This window comes from Sinohyriopsis cumingii, chromosome 6 (genome assembly GCF_028554795.1).
Source record: "Sinohyriopsis cumingii isolate HCF-2022 chromosome 6, ASM2855479v2, whole genome shotgun sequence".
NCBI classification, from domain to species: domain Eukaryota; kingdom Metazoa; phylum Mollusca; class Bivalvia; order Unionida; family Unionidae; genus Sinohyriopsis; species Sinohyriopsis cumingii.
The window spans coordinates 66388202-66400668 of NC_142966.1; the positions used below are offsets into that span (position 1 = coordinate 66388202).

Here is a 12467-nt window from a genome sequence, read left to right on the forward strand (position 1 = left end):
CTACTATACAACTGTAGGACCATTTTTATTGCCCAATTGCCTCGATTATAATTTTATAGTTTTGTGTACGCATATACACGATATTATTTAAGATGTATGAAGACAGTTTGAAACCAGTTACCTAAGCTGATAAACATCAAACTCAGAACTCCTTTTCCAGCGAAATGGTTGTTTCCGAATATGACTGATATATATATAGTTTCCGTCTTTATATATTTTACAAAGTAAATAGAATCTCCGTGGTTTTGAATAAACCGGTAGGAGGTAAGTCAGTATTATATCAGCATTGTGTCCATAGTTTAGGTTTGTAATTGAATCTGACAATATTTCAGCGCCTTCAGGTTTTTGACAATGACTAAGATTTTTTTAAAAATATGTTCATAACATCAACGCAAAACAACTTGCTCCCTGGATTGATGACAATAACTTTCTTTCCGTGCATTTGTAAAAGCGACAGTCCTTCTTGTGGGGTAAAATTATATTTTATATTATGACCGTTTGAGTAGGACTGTCATTTTTGTCCACCGCGGAAAAGAATGTCTCGAGAACTGGTTGGAACATCATAATGTTTTTTGACGGAATAAGTTAGAATAATTGTGTAACTGGCATTTTGTTATTCAGCAGATCTCTCTGTACTACACAAACGGTTGAAAATGAGTTGTGTTGCTGATCCAAAAGTTGCCTTTGTAGGCTCGTTATTCAAGTATTAATGATCTCCATCTAATATACACTGAAATAGATTGAAATCCATTGAAGTACGTACAAACATAGAAGCCGTATCAACACAATATCAGACTACTTGCAACCAAGTTTGCACTATTAAAATATAATGGGTTTTTTTCTAGATTCAATATACTAAAACCCCACGCTTTCATATATCCGAATGGTACAGTCACTTATTATCATAGAAAAGCTATAGTTTTGGATTAGATTATTTTCATTTTATGGAAACTAAACTGAAAATGCCGGTGTAGTTTCTGATTTTTTTTTAAACCGATAAAGTTAATTTCCTTCATCAGGAGAACAACATAAAACCACAAAGCTAGATAGTGAACTTTTGTGTTCTTGCCAGTTTTCCCGAAAACTAAACAAAAACTACCTTAATATCTTCGAAAACCCGCAACTGTTAGAATTTCATCCCTCAAATGCAGTGAAAACTGCACGGAAACAAGAAGGATTCCAGAATATTTAAACTACATGGAAATTATCAACAGCTATTTTCGAATGTAAATTTGGCACAATAAATAATATATCAAAACTTCAAATGGAATTTTTGAGCAGTTTCAAGGAAGAAGAAAGTTAATGGTCTAAACTAATAGTAAGTAAGGTATGCACATTAAGGACCCTCTGGAAGCAGTTCGCAAATTTCAGAGTAGTTACCGTGCATGGATTCTGGAATGGTCCATAGTTTGCAAAGTTTCTGCATAGTTTCCGTTAAGTGTCTATTCTAAGGAAACTTCATTTTCTGGAAAGGGATTTCACGGGAGAGCTTAGCAAGAAATAGATCGATCATCATATATAAATTTCTTCATGGCAGAGACCAGACATGCTATCACATAATAAATGCTTCTACCAGCTATATTTAGATGGTATTTTCTTTGAGAAATGGCTGGATCAATACAAAATATTTATCTCAAATATTGGTTGAATTGCCAAAAAGGAGACCAGTGTGCAATATCTTACTTTTGTAAGATAACGATTCACCACAAATATCAGGTGTAAGGCAAACGCGGAAGCTACCCAAAAGGTACGGCTGGGCACATTTACATTCTTTCAGGAATCTATGGTTTTACAATAAGTAACACTAAAGAGTGAAAACCAAAATGTTTTGTCAAATTCAACAGAAAGTTATTTCCCTATATAAAAAATGAAATTTCAAAAGTACTTACATTATTGGATTTAAATTCTATATAGTCCTGAAGTTTTATCACAAGCCCAAATGTATATAGTTCCAAATGAATTCGAGTGGTGTTCCCCAAAAAAATCCGATAGTGAATTTGTTCATATTCCAGTAGTCTCAAAAGCGCCCAATGTGTCAATGACCTTGAATGTGGTGATGTGTTAAAAAACGTTTAATGCATCAAACTAATGTAACACAAAATGCAATTGTCTGAATTCATTATAATTACAAATTAATATTCCAGTCCAAGAATATTATAAAGCACTTTGCAACTGCAGTGAAGAATTTAATAAATAAGCCCAATTGGACATAGCAATAAGATAGATTTGGCTTTGGAGACGAAGCCAACAATAAATAATTTGTAAAGTAAACACTATTGATATAAAAAGCTAAGACACAATAATAGAAACATGATGTATGTCCATTAATAATTATTTCAATATTCAATATATAGTGATAAAGACATATAAGCTATGCATTATGTTGTTTACAAAATAACAGTCACCGGTCAGGTACCCTATTAACTTGAATTCGGACATATGTCAGCTATCGAATACAGATATACATAATATATAATCATACAAAATCAACAACAAATACAAATTAAGCATACATAATACATTCCAACATAAAATATCTTCATAAGTATATTGGTTTCCCAAACATTCTTGCCAGGCAAACATTTTACTGTTCTCAAGACTTAGGAATAGGTACCCAAAATGCCTTAGCACTAAAAAGTGTAATTGATTTCAGAAACAAAATTATCGTAAAACACGTTTTATATTTTCTAAATTTCATTCTGGACAAAATTAAAGTCGATTCTAAAAATATCTCCACAAATCTGGGATTGTCCAAAAATATATCTTATATATCAAACTGAGGAGCGATTCAAAACCTCTCGTACCACATATATGAACACACACACACACACACACACACACACACACACACACACATATATATATATATATATATATATATATATATATATATATATATATATATATATATATATATATATATATATATATATATATACATAAAGTGTGTGTTAGATCATATTTATATACACCATAAATACTCTACTAATTAGTGTTACAATTACTTATGATCCATCGTAGTCACATGCATGGTACGTTCCCACTTGAACAAGCGGCCCCTTAACAGGAACAGTATAATCATGTGGCTACGTTCATAGAATAACACGCTTCATTAATATATTTATGTTAATGAAACATATATTGTAATCTCTAAATTGCTTATTACGAATCCCGTTGATGGACTCTTGCAAGTACTTGACCTAATGTATAACCTGTTCTGCAAATACATATGTATATTTATGACACGCTTTTGCATGGTGATCATATTACACAAAAAATATAAACACTAATCAATGCGTTCTCAACATTGTTCGGTACTCTCTATAAAATAATGAGTACACAAGAGATGCTATGTTAGTTTGTGTTGGTTTGTTTACTACAATGTATTTCCATTTTAAAAGACTTGAAGGATTTTCTTTCAAACTATAAACTTTGCAGCTATTTTTATAGCATCACGTTTGTTAAACAAATAAAGATTTGTCAAGCAAATGGTTTTTACTGAATCGAAATGTGCATTTGCTAAGAACTTATTGTTCTGATTTTATGGAACAAAATATAAATGAGTCTAGAAATGGTTGAACATAAAATAAAAATATTGGGATTATAATTCCATGATGTTAATAATGGAGATAAAAATTGCAGTATAAATCTTTTGTGGGCGTATAGCGTGTGCAACGTAAACAATAAAGAAAGACACGATTTCAGTATTTTTATGGAAATGACAAAGAACATTCATTATATAAAGTAGCAGCAAAGTCTGAATGTGTTTTTTTAGAATAACCCATTTTTTGGTACACGAAGAAAGAACAAAGTTCAGTGACTCATATTTTTTTTCCAATAAGAAACTTGAAAAAGTAATGGGTATATTACTGTGAGATATATCTTATGTCATGAGGATTTTGAATTTTTGCTGAAATAATAATTTAAATGTGTTTTTCATAGGTTTGCTATTGAATAGAATTAGTACCAGGATTTTGATGTGGGTCTTATATCATGTTTGGACCCTGTTGTTTGTATGATTATTGCATATTTGGGGTGATTTTGGTGCAGTTCTCTAATGAACAACCACAATGTAATTTGTCTGCATAGCTTCCCCATAATTCCGAAGAAAAAAGAAACAGTAATAGAAAAGGTTGCAAGCAACGTACCAGAGGTGTGGGGAATATATGGATCAGGTTGTAGAAGCAAAAGAGAATACTATAGTGATAAGCAAGATATTATTTGTTGGTGACCTCAGATTGGTTTACATGGCTAAAATACATTTAACCTATACAAAGGTACCCAAATAGGACCCATAAAGGAGATAATAACGTCAGGCTGATATGTCACAATTGATTATCTGTCGACACTGATCTTTATGCTCTTAGTACATTATCAAAATATCAAAGAAAAAGCATCGTAGAAACAACGGTATGTGCTCAAAGCATTACATGCCTCAATTAAAGTGATAAAGGAGGTGGCTTATGATACAATAATCACATGTTTTTTTATTATTACGGATTGCAAACGACAATTTACTCTTGTATTCTTATTTTATTTTTAATATTCCCAACAGAATTTGTCAAAATAATTCCATTTCTTCAGATCTTTTTCTTTGCATGTTCTTTAATCTTTAAACAAAACAAAATAAATATGGGTGCATGTTGTATTTTTTAACGGTTGTTGTTGTTGTTGTTACTATTCTTTGGTTTGATGTTTTTGGTAGATTTTTCTTTTTACCAAGTTAAAACCCGAAACAAGGCCGATAATTACACGTTTGATTACAAACATATAATTTAAAGTTATTGACTTGTGAACATAATCGTCAATGAATAGGCATGCAAGAGGACTTGGATTAACATGATACGTCATGTAGAGATCCGCGTATCAGGAAGTTATGTATGTATCTGATGGCAACGTAGAATTTACCTAGGCACGCATGCGCGTATCGCAGGATTGAATTGGTTTCGACATTGCCTACAGACTGCACGTTCAATACAGCTGAAGAGTAATTGGTAAGTACGTCTTAGCTCTTTATACTTTGATATCTCAATCTCCTGCATTACCCATATCTTTTCTTTCTTCAAGATTCACATATCATCCTTTTCACAAAGCAAATAAAGCAAACACTTAAAGGAATGGAACAAACAAAGAAAACTTGAAGAGTGCAAAGTGAATATGTTAATTAATTGGTCGATCGAATGACTCATTAAATATAGTAGTTTTACTGATTATTATCATTTAATATTAATTAATTCTGGGTTAATCTATCCCTCTCATCGTTTAAAAATAAACATTTTTTAAAGTAGCTATTAAGTATTACTTATATTTCAGTTCCACTTTATTATGTTACAAATGTGCTTTTAGTGTGTTTCTGAATTCTTTCACAATCTATACACATTATTCACACAACACAGGAAGTCAACTGTATCCTTTTTCACCATTACACTTCATTCACATCATCTTGGCAAGCGTAGCCATTAGTCAAATGCATCAAACTAAATTTCTAACTTTTATTGTGAACATATTGAGCGAACCCAGTTTAAGTCCACTTTTCATTTAACCACAATGATGTAAGCTTATCGGGTGTAACTGTCAGCGGTCACACATGAGCGACAAAAAAAATAAGTTAAAAAAATTATTGCAATTCATTGCTGAACACATTTCACAGAGCTGACACTAAATCCATGTCATTAAATGAAATTATGAACTTCCGTATATAAAGATGTGTATGACAATGTGACGGTGATTGGAAATTTACTGTGTACTTTACTTGAAGTAGTTCTTTATTATGCGACTATTTGAAGGCTTCACTCCGTCCTTCCGTCCACTAACTTCGCATTAGCCCTCCCCCCCCCCCCACTCCCGCTCCTTTTTTTCCATCAAGCGGAGAAAGACCATTTAGGTTTTTTAAAGAATCACCCGCGTTACCACAGCGTTGGAGAGCAAATGTCACAAGCGGCATCAAGGCAAATTATCATACAAAAGTTTGAGAGAAATTTGAATATTAAAGTCCTATGGTTAAGTTAAAGAAGAAATCTAACTCAATACTGATGTTTTTAGTTTTAAAAATGTCCCAATAATTGATCAAAACTTGAATTTATAAATTAACGCTGTAATTTCATTTTTGATTTGATCCACACAAGTCCGTAAGATGAGTAAAAATAAACCTCATACAATTTTAAGTCACGAGCACCTGCATTTTAAACAAATCGGTTTTGTACCGTTGCGTGTTGTCTATTGACACTCTCTCTTTTATATTCTCAGTTAGAAGTGCTCAGTAGGAGACGATCTCAATATAATTTATTCCGAAATATGATCAAGTGCATTGAGCTTCAGGCTAATAGATTCGGTATGTTGAATACTGATTTTTTACAGCTGTTTCTTATTCTGAAATAAACCTCTTTTGTTTGGCCAAAAAGCCGGATCATATGGAGATATCAGCAAGAGTTGTTTTGTCGTCCAAATACACACGGGCAGTTTGAGCTTAAAATCAGTACGTTGTTTGCACCATAAAACAACACCTGTCATACTACTATAAACTGATATGACATTTCAAAACAATGACAAATAATATATTAACAAATAAATTTCACAAAGAAATACGTATAATTGTTTTCCAAGATATTAGTAAGCACAGGCATACAAAACTGCATTCACATTCCTACTTACCTACCTAAACACATAAGTACATACGCACGCACGCACACACGAACACGTACATACATATATACATGCATGCATGCATGCATACATACATGCATACATACATACATACATACATACATACATACATACATACATACATACATACATACATACATACATACATACATTCAATGAAATGTGTGAGTAGTAAATGGGGATAGATTAGCGTCAATGGGAATTAGCATTACAGAGACCCCTGGGACAGATTAGCGTCAAGGGAAATTTAACATGGAGAAAAATCGTGGGTCAGATTAGCGTCAAGGGAAATTAACATGGAGAAAAATCGTGGGACGGTTTAGCGTCAAAGGAATTTAAACAGGGTGGGACTTTATAGCGTCAAGGGAAATTGAACATGGGATTTTTTTTTTTAAATTTTTTTAAAAAAGGGGTAGGCAATGGAAAGGCTATCTCTTTTCGAGAAATATGGCTGGCCCTGAAAAGGGCCTTTGGGTTTTCTTCTTCTTCTTCTGCTTCTAATTTCTTCTTTTTCTCCACCAAGTTCTTATTTTATCTCCTACACTCTTTCTCTTCTTCTCTTTCTTTTTTTCTCCTGCTCTTCTTTCTTCTTCTCTTCCTCCTCTTCTTTCTTCCTCTTCTCATTTTCTTCTTCTTTTTCAATCTTTTCGTTCCATTTGCTTATTCTTATTCTTTCCTCTTCATCCTCCTTCTCCTCCTTTATCTCTTTCATGACACCACTAATCTTGTCCTTTACCTTTTTTAAGTTATTAATTTCCATCTTTACACGATGGGGACTATAGGAATAATGGTCTTCAACGAGTCTTATTAACATCTGTTCCATCATTCCTAAGTTGGCTAAAACGTCTTGCAATGTTTGTATTTTGTCCATTTGGTTAGAAGCCATCTTCTTTGTAGAATGGTTTGAACGACGAATACTGTGGGTTCTTATAGTGAAAGCGCGGACGTGAAGGAAAACATCCCCTAAAACATAAAATTGATCTTACCTAGATCATGACCAAAGAAACAGCAACGCGCGGACGTGAAGGAAAACATCCCCCTACTTTTCTCATTTCATATAATAAAACCCAAACTATACTCTCCACATACGCTAAGAAACAATAAACAAAATCCATAATCTACTATCCACACAATCGTACGTGAGCGCTTACAAAACCCAAACTATACTCTCCACATACGCTAAGAAACAATAAACAAAATCCATAATCTACTATCCACACAATCGTACGTGAGCGCTTACAAAACCCAAACTATACTCTCCACATAACGCTAAGAAACAATAAACAAAATCCATAATCTACTATTCACACAATCGTACGTGAGCGCTTACAAAACCCAAACTATACTCTCCACATACGCTAAGAAACAATAAACAAAATCCATAATCTACTATCCACACAATCGTACGTGAGCGCTTACAAAACCCTAACTATACTCTTCACATACGCTAACAAACAATAAAGAAACCCATAATCTACTATTCACACAAACATACCTTAGCTCTTACAAGCACCAACACACAAACACATACCCTCACACTATCTTAAAAAAGAGTTAGTGTTTATATTCACACTACTCTACCTACACATTGGCAAATTGATGGTTATTTCTTTTCTAGAGTATTGGGTAGCCCTGAAAAGGGCTGTTTTTTTGGAACTTCATGGACACCTGGTTAATGGTGGCACCTTCCAGGCCTGGCGCCGCATACACATCTTATCCCCCAGTTACTTTTTACCTTTTGGGGGGAGAGAGCAGAGGCAGGATATGTGGTTTCAGAATCCCAATTTTCGGTTTCTGGGATTCTGAAATTTCTTCTTCTTCTCTCCTTATCCTCCTCCTCCTCCTCCTCTTCTTTGTATCTTCTCTCCTCCTCTTTGTATCTTCTTTCTTCTTCTTCTTCATCTTTATATCTCCTCTCCTCCTCTTCTTTGTTTCTTCTTTCCTCCTCCTCTCTTATTCTTCCCTCCTCCACAATGGCTTCCTTGGCCAGTTCATTTAATATGCGCCTGGCATATTCCAGATGCACATGAAATACCAACAGTTTCTCCAGTCTCGTGTTCATTTTTGGAGTTGATCAATCAACAAGGGTAGTTGGACTGCCGAACGAGTTTCAATTTATAGTGAAAGCGCGGACGTGAAGGAAAAAATCCCCCTAAAAACATAAAATTGATCTTACCTACATCATGACCAAAAACAACAACGCGCCGACCTAAAAGAAACACTCACTCACTTTTTTATGCTACCCATCACTATTTTAAAATTTTTTATAAATCACTTCAATAGACTATTTACATACGCAAAGCAATCCAATCTAACTCCTAATCTACACCTCAAACACCAAAAAAAAAGACATCATTTTAATCTACTATCCATACCAACTTACTTAACCACTTACAAACACAAACACACAAACACATTTTTTTAAAAAAGAGTTAGTGTTTATTTTCACACTACTCTACCTACACACATTGGCAAATCGATCGTTATTTCTTTACTAGAGTTTTGGGGTAGCCCTGAAAAGGGCTGTTTTTTTTTTGTTTGCTATAGCATTTTTTTAGTTTCTAAGAATGCGATGTCCTCTGAGGATAGACTTTCTGACGATAGGTCTGCTTCTTCGGAAAGAGAAGAAGAACTCTTTGGTGTCGATACGACAATCGACAAAGCCTCTGTCAGCTTCAATTTGCTGCTGATGTTGTTGTTGTTGCTGTTGTTGCTGCTGTCTCTGAAGTCTGTACTTCTCTGTCCATTCTTCTTTTTCCCTGTTCATTTCTTCTCTGAAGAGCTCGTCTATCAGGTCTTCGGTGATTTTTAACATTCTCACATTCTCTATTTCTTCTGGCTTCGGTATCAGACTGTGTCTGACCCTATGCAAATTCACGTAGGCTTCGTTGAGCTTAGCTAGTTTGGAGCACATCTTCGTAGGAGGATGAGTCGACAATGGATGGTTAGACTGGAAACAACCCCGGTTCTTAAAGTCAAAGCGCGGACGTGAAGGAAAACATCCCCCACACGGTTTTTGAGTCGCAACGTTTAGTGAGTGTCATGAGAGGGATAGTAAGAAATGAAAGAGCATCAATCCAACATTCTTATAGCTAAACAAAAGACAAAGGCATTTTTTTCAAAACACAACATTTTTTATTCAAAAATCACTTAACACTAAACAACAACTCTAAATTTTTAACAATAATCCAACAATATAACATCAAACAATTTTTTCAAAACACAACATTTTTTATTCAAAAATCACTTAACACTAAACAACAACAACTCTAACATTTTTTTAACAATAATCCAACACTAAAAGTTTCTCCACTAGGTAAAGAGGGATAACAGTCTTCCATGGTTTCTAGTAATCTAGGATGACTTCTCTCAAACTGTTGATTTCTATGGTATTATCGAATTCTGCATACAGGATGACGTTCACCGTTTCATCAGGGTCTCGGTCTTTAAACTGAATTTCCACACGAATCTGGCCGGATTTTATAGGGTGGAAATGTCCCTCGTCGCTGCCTTGGTCTGGAGTGAAATCGAAAGCCCACAAAGCGTAGCCTCCTGCATAATCCTCGTACGTAATACTGTGACTGGTATTGGTTCCTAACTGTCCGGTGGCTTCGTACAGGGACAAGTACGATCTCAAGTAATTCTTCTTGGTAAAGTCAGGTTCGAAAGGTCGGGTACACAAGGTCTTGCCATCGCGACTGACTTCGATTTTGGACACGCCAAAGTGTTGAAAGTAGAAAGGATTTTTTTCGGCAGCTCCGTTGAAGGCTGTATTCTCGACGATACCAACGATCAAACGTTTGGGTAACTGTCCTTGGAACAGATGATCTTCGATCATGGATCGCTGTCCCTTGGGAATGGTGAAGGTTTTCACTTCCACGCGTCGTATGGGATACTTGGCGGTCGTTCTGCTCAACGTCTGACTGATGTCGTTTCCCACTTTAGGTAACACTTCCACACGGCGTACGTAGAGTCTGGCTTCTAGGATTTTGGTTTTGTAACCGTCACTATCAGCCATCAAATGGAAAGCGGCACTGCTACGATTCAGTCTCAGGCGGACATCCACCCCGTTCAGCAAATACTTTTCTTGCAACCACATGTCCAAATGCAAACGATCCATCAGTTCTAAACTTGTGTCGGCTCCCGTGATTCTCTTTCTTCGTTCTACAAATCCATCATTGTTGTCTTTCTTTTCATCAGTTTCCAATATTTCAAACTTGGTAGGTTCGTCAGCTTCCCATACCACACAGGCATTGAGATGAGTGTTCTTGGCATCTATTCCGTACGTCAAGAGATTTTCCAGGTAGGCACGATAAGGGTAAGTATCCATGCTGCTACTGACCAGTTTGTTATTCAAGTACAAGTCCACTCCACTGAACAAGGAATGCATGAAATTGTTGACGGGAGCTACTGCTTCATCGTCTATAGGACCTCCAGTCTAATCTAGAATTTTGACTTTCAGGTACAAGTAACTGCTATTCAGATCGATGTAATCTTCGGGCTGTCCTTTGATTTCAAACTCGATGGGAGCGGAATCGGTCAGTGAGGAGACGGGGTGAAATTCCACCCATTGGGATTCTTGCATCGTCATCATCGTGGGGGGCATGGCAAATAGATCCAGTTCCGTCTTGGAACAAGCGCAAGATTCTCGGTGCATCATTTTTTTTTGGTCTCTTTTCTCAGTAATCGAAAACGTCTAAGTCTCGAACGGTTCTTCTTTTCTTGGCCTTTCTCGCTTGAAGTCTGGTGAAAGGGTGTTTTCTTCGTCGTCTCTTTCTGCCTTGTCCTTGCTGAATGCCTGACTCGGTAGCGTGCAGGGCATTTATAGGTGTCTCTCGGTGACCCAAAATGTCTTTGCCCGTTTGCAGCAAGACATTTTTGCCTGCCCTCATGAAGGCTTCTTTAGGGTTTTGTTTGTCGATGATGACATTTTGGAGAAATTCTTTGCCTTGCGTCAGTGCCGCATCTTTCAAGGCGTGCAATCCGCGTGTCACCATCGGTTTCAACACTGGGGCCACCGAACGAAAGGCCGATTTTAACATGTCTCCTAAGCCGTGTCCTCGCTGTCGAGCAACCCCTCGGTACACTGGATACATGACTTACGAGTCGTGAGAGAACCGTTTTCGAAAATGGAGTTTCGCCGTGACTTTTCCTTTGGTGAATGGAATATTTTGTCCCAGATCTCCTTTTATAGCAATGTTGACCGTGTCCAAATACGACTTGCTGACAGGCAAATAGTGAGGATGGACAAATTCGCGGTGGACGTGGTAAGTGTTTCCACCTTCCTCGTCAGCGTTCGTGACAGAATCTACTTTGAAAGGAATGACACGCAGTAACGGTACGGAGGTGTGTCCCACCACGTTGTATTCCACCACATCGGAATACACGAACATCAAATTCAGTCCTTGGTTCAGTTCTACCGGGGCACGAAATAACTTGCTAAAAGACTCGTTGTCGTAAACGATGGGTAATTCGTTTTTCTTGAGCATGGCCTTTCTCATGTCCATGTCTCCGCCCAACATGTCAAACAATTCAGGACAAAATAAAATGGACACGATTTTACTTCGTTCAAATTTCATCAAGAAGCGACGAGCTGCTTTGTGGTACTCCATGGTGACACTTTTGTTGACATGCTCCAAATCTTTCAGAAACACGACATTAAACCTGGAGGCTATGGTGCTGACCAAATGTTGACCATTAAAATAATAGCCTGGGGGAATGAACAAGTGATAGGTGGTGTACTTTTGTGTACGGGTTTTCTTGTCATATTTGACATTGCTATCCATCCACTGTTGCATTTGCTC

At 36.3% G+C, this 12467-nt stretch overlaps 1 protein-coding gene across 1 annotated transcript in view; it reads left to right on the forward strand.

The window, feature by feature from the left end:
* The first annotated feature begins 4880 nt into the window (after window positions 1-4880).
* The window catches only part of LOC149797117 (placenta-specific gene 8 protein-like), a 33703-nt gene continuing 26116 nt past the window's right edge, over window positions 4881-12467 (forward strand). The window contains exon 1 of the mRNA XM_089961791.1: window positions 4881-4994. The gene's annotated coding sequence lies outside the window, so the exon portion shown is untranslated. The remainder of the gene's footprint in view (window positions 4995-12467) is intronic.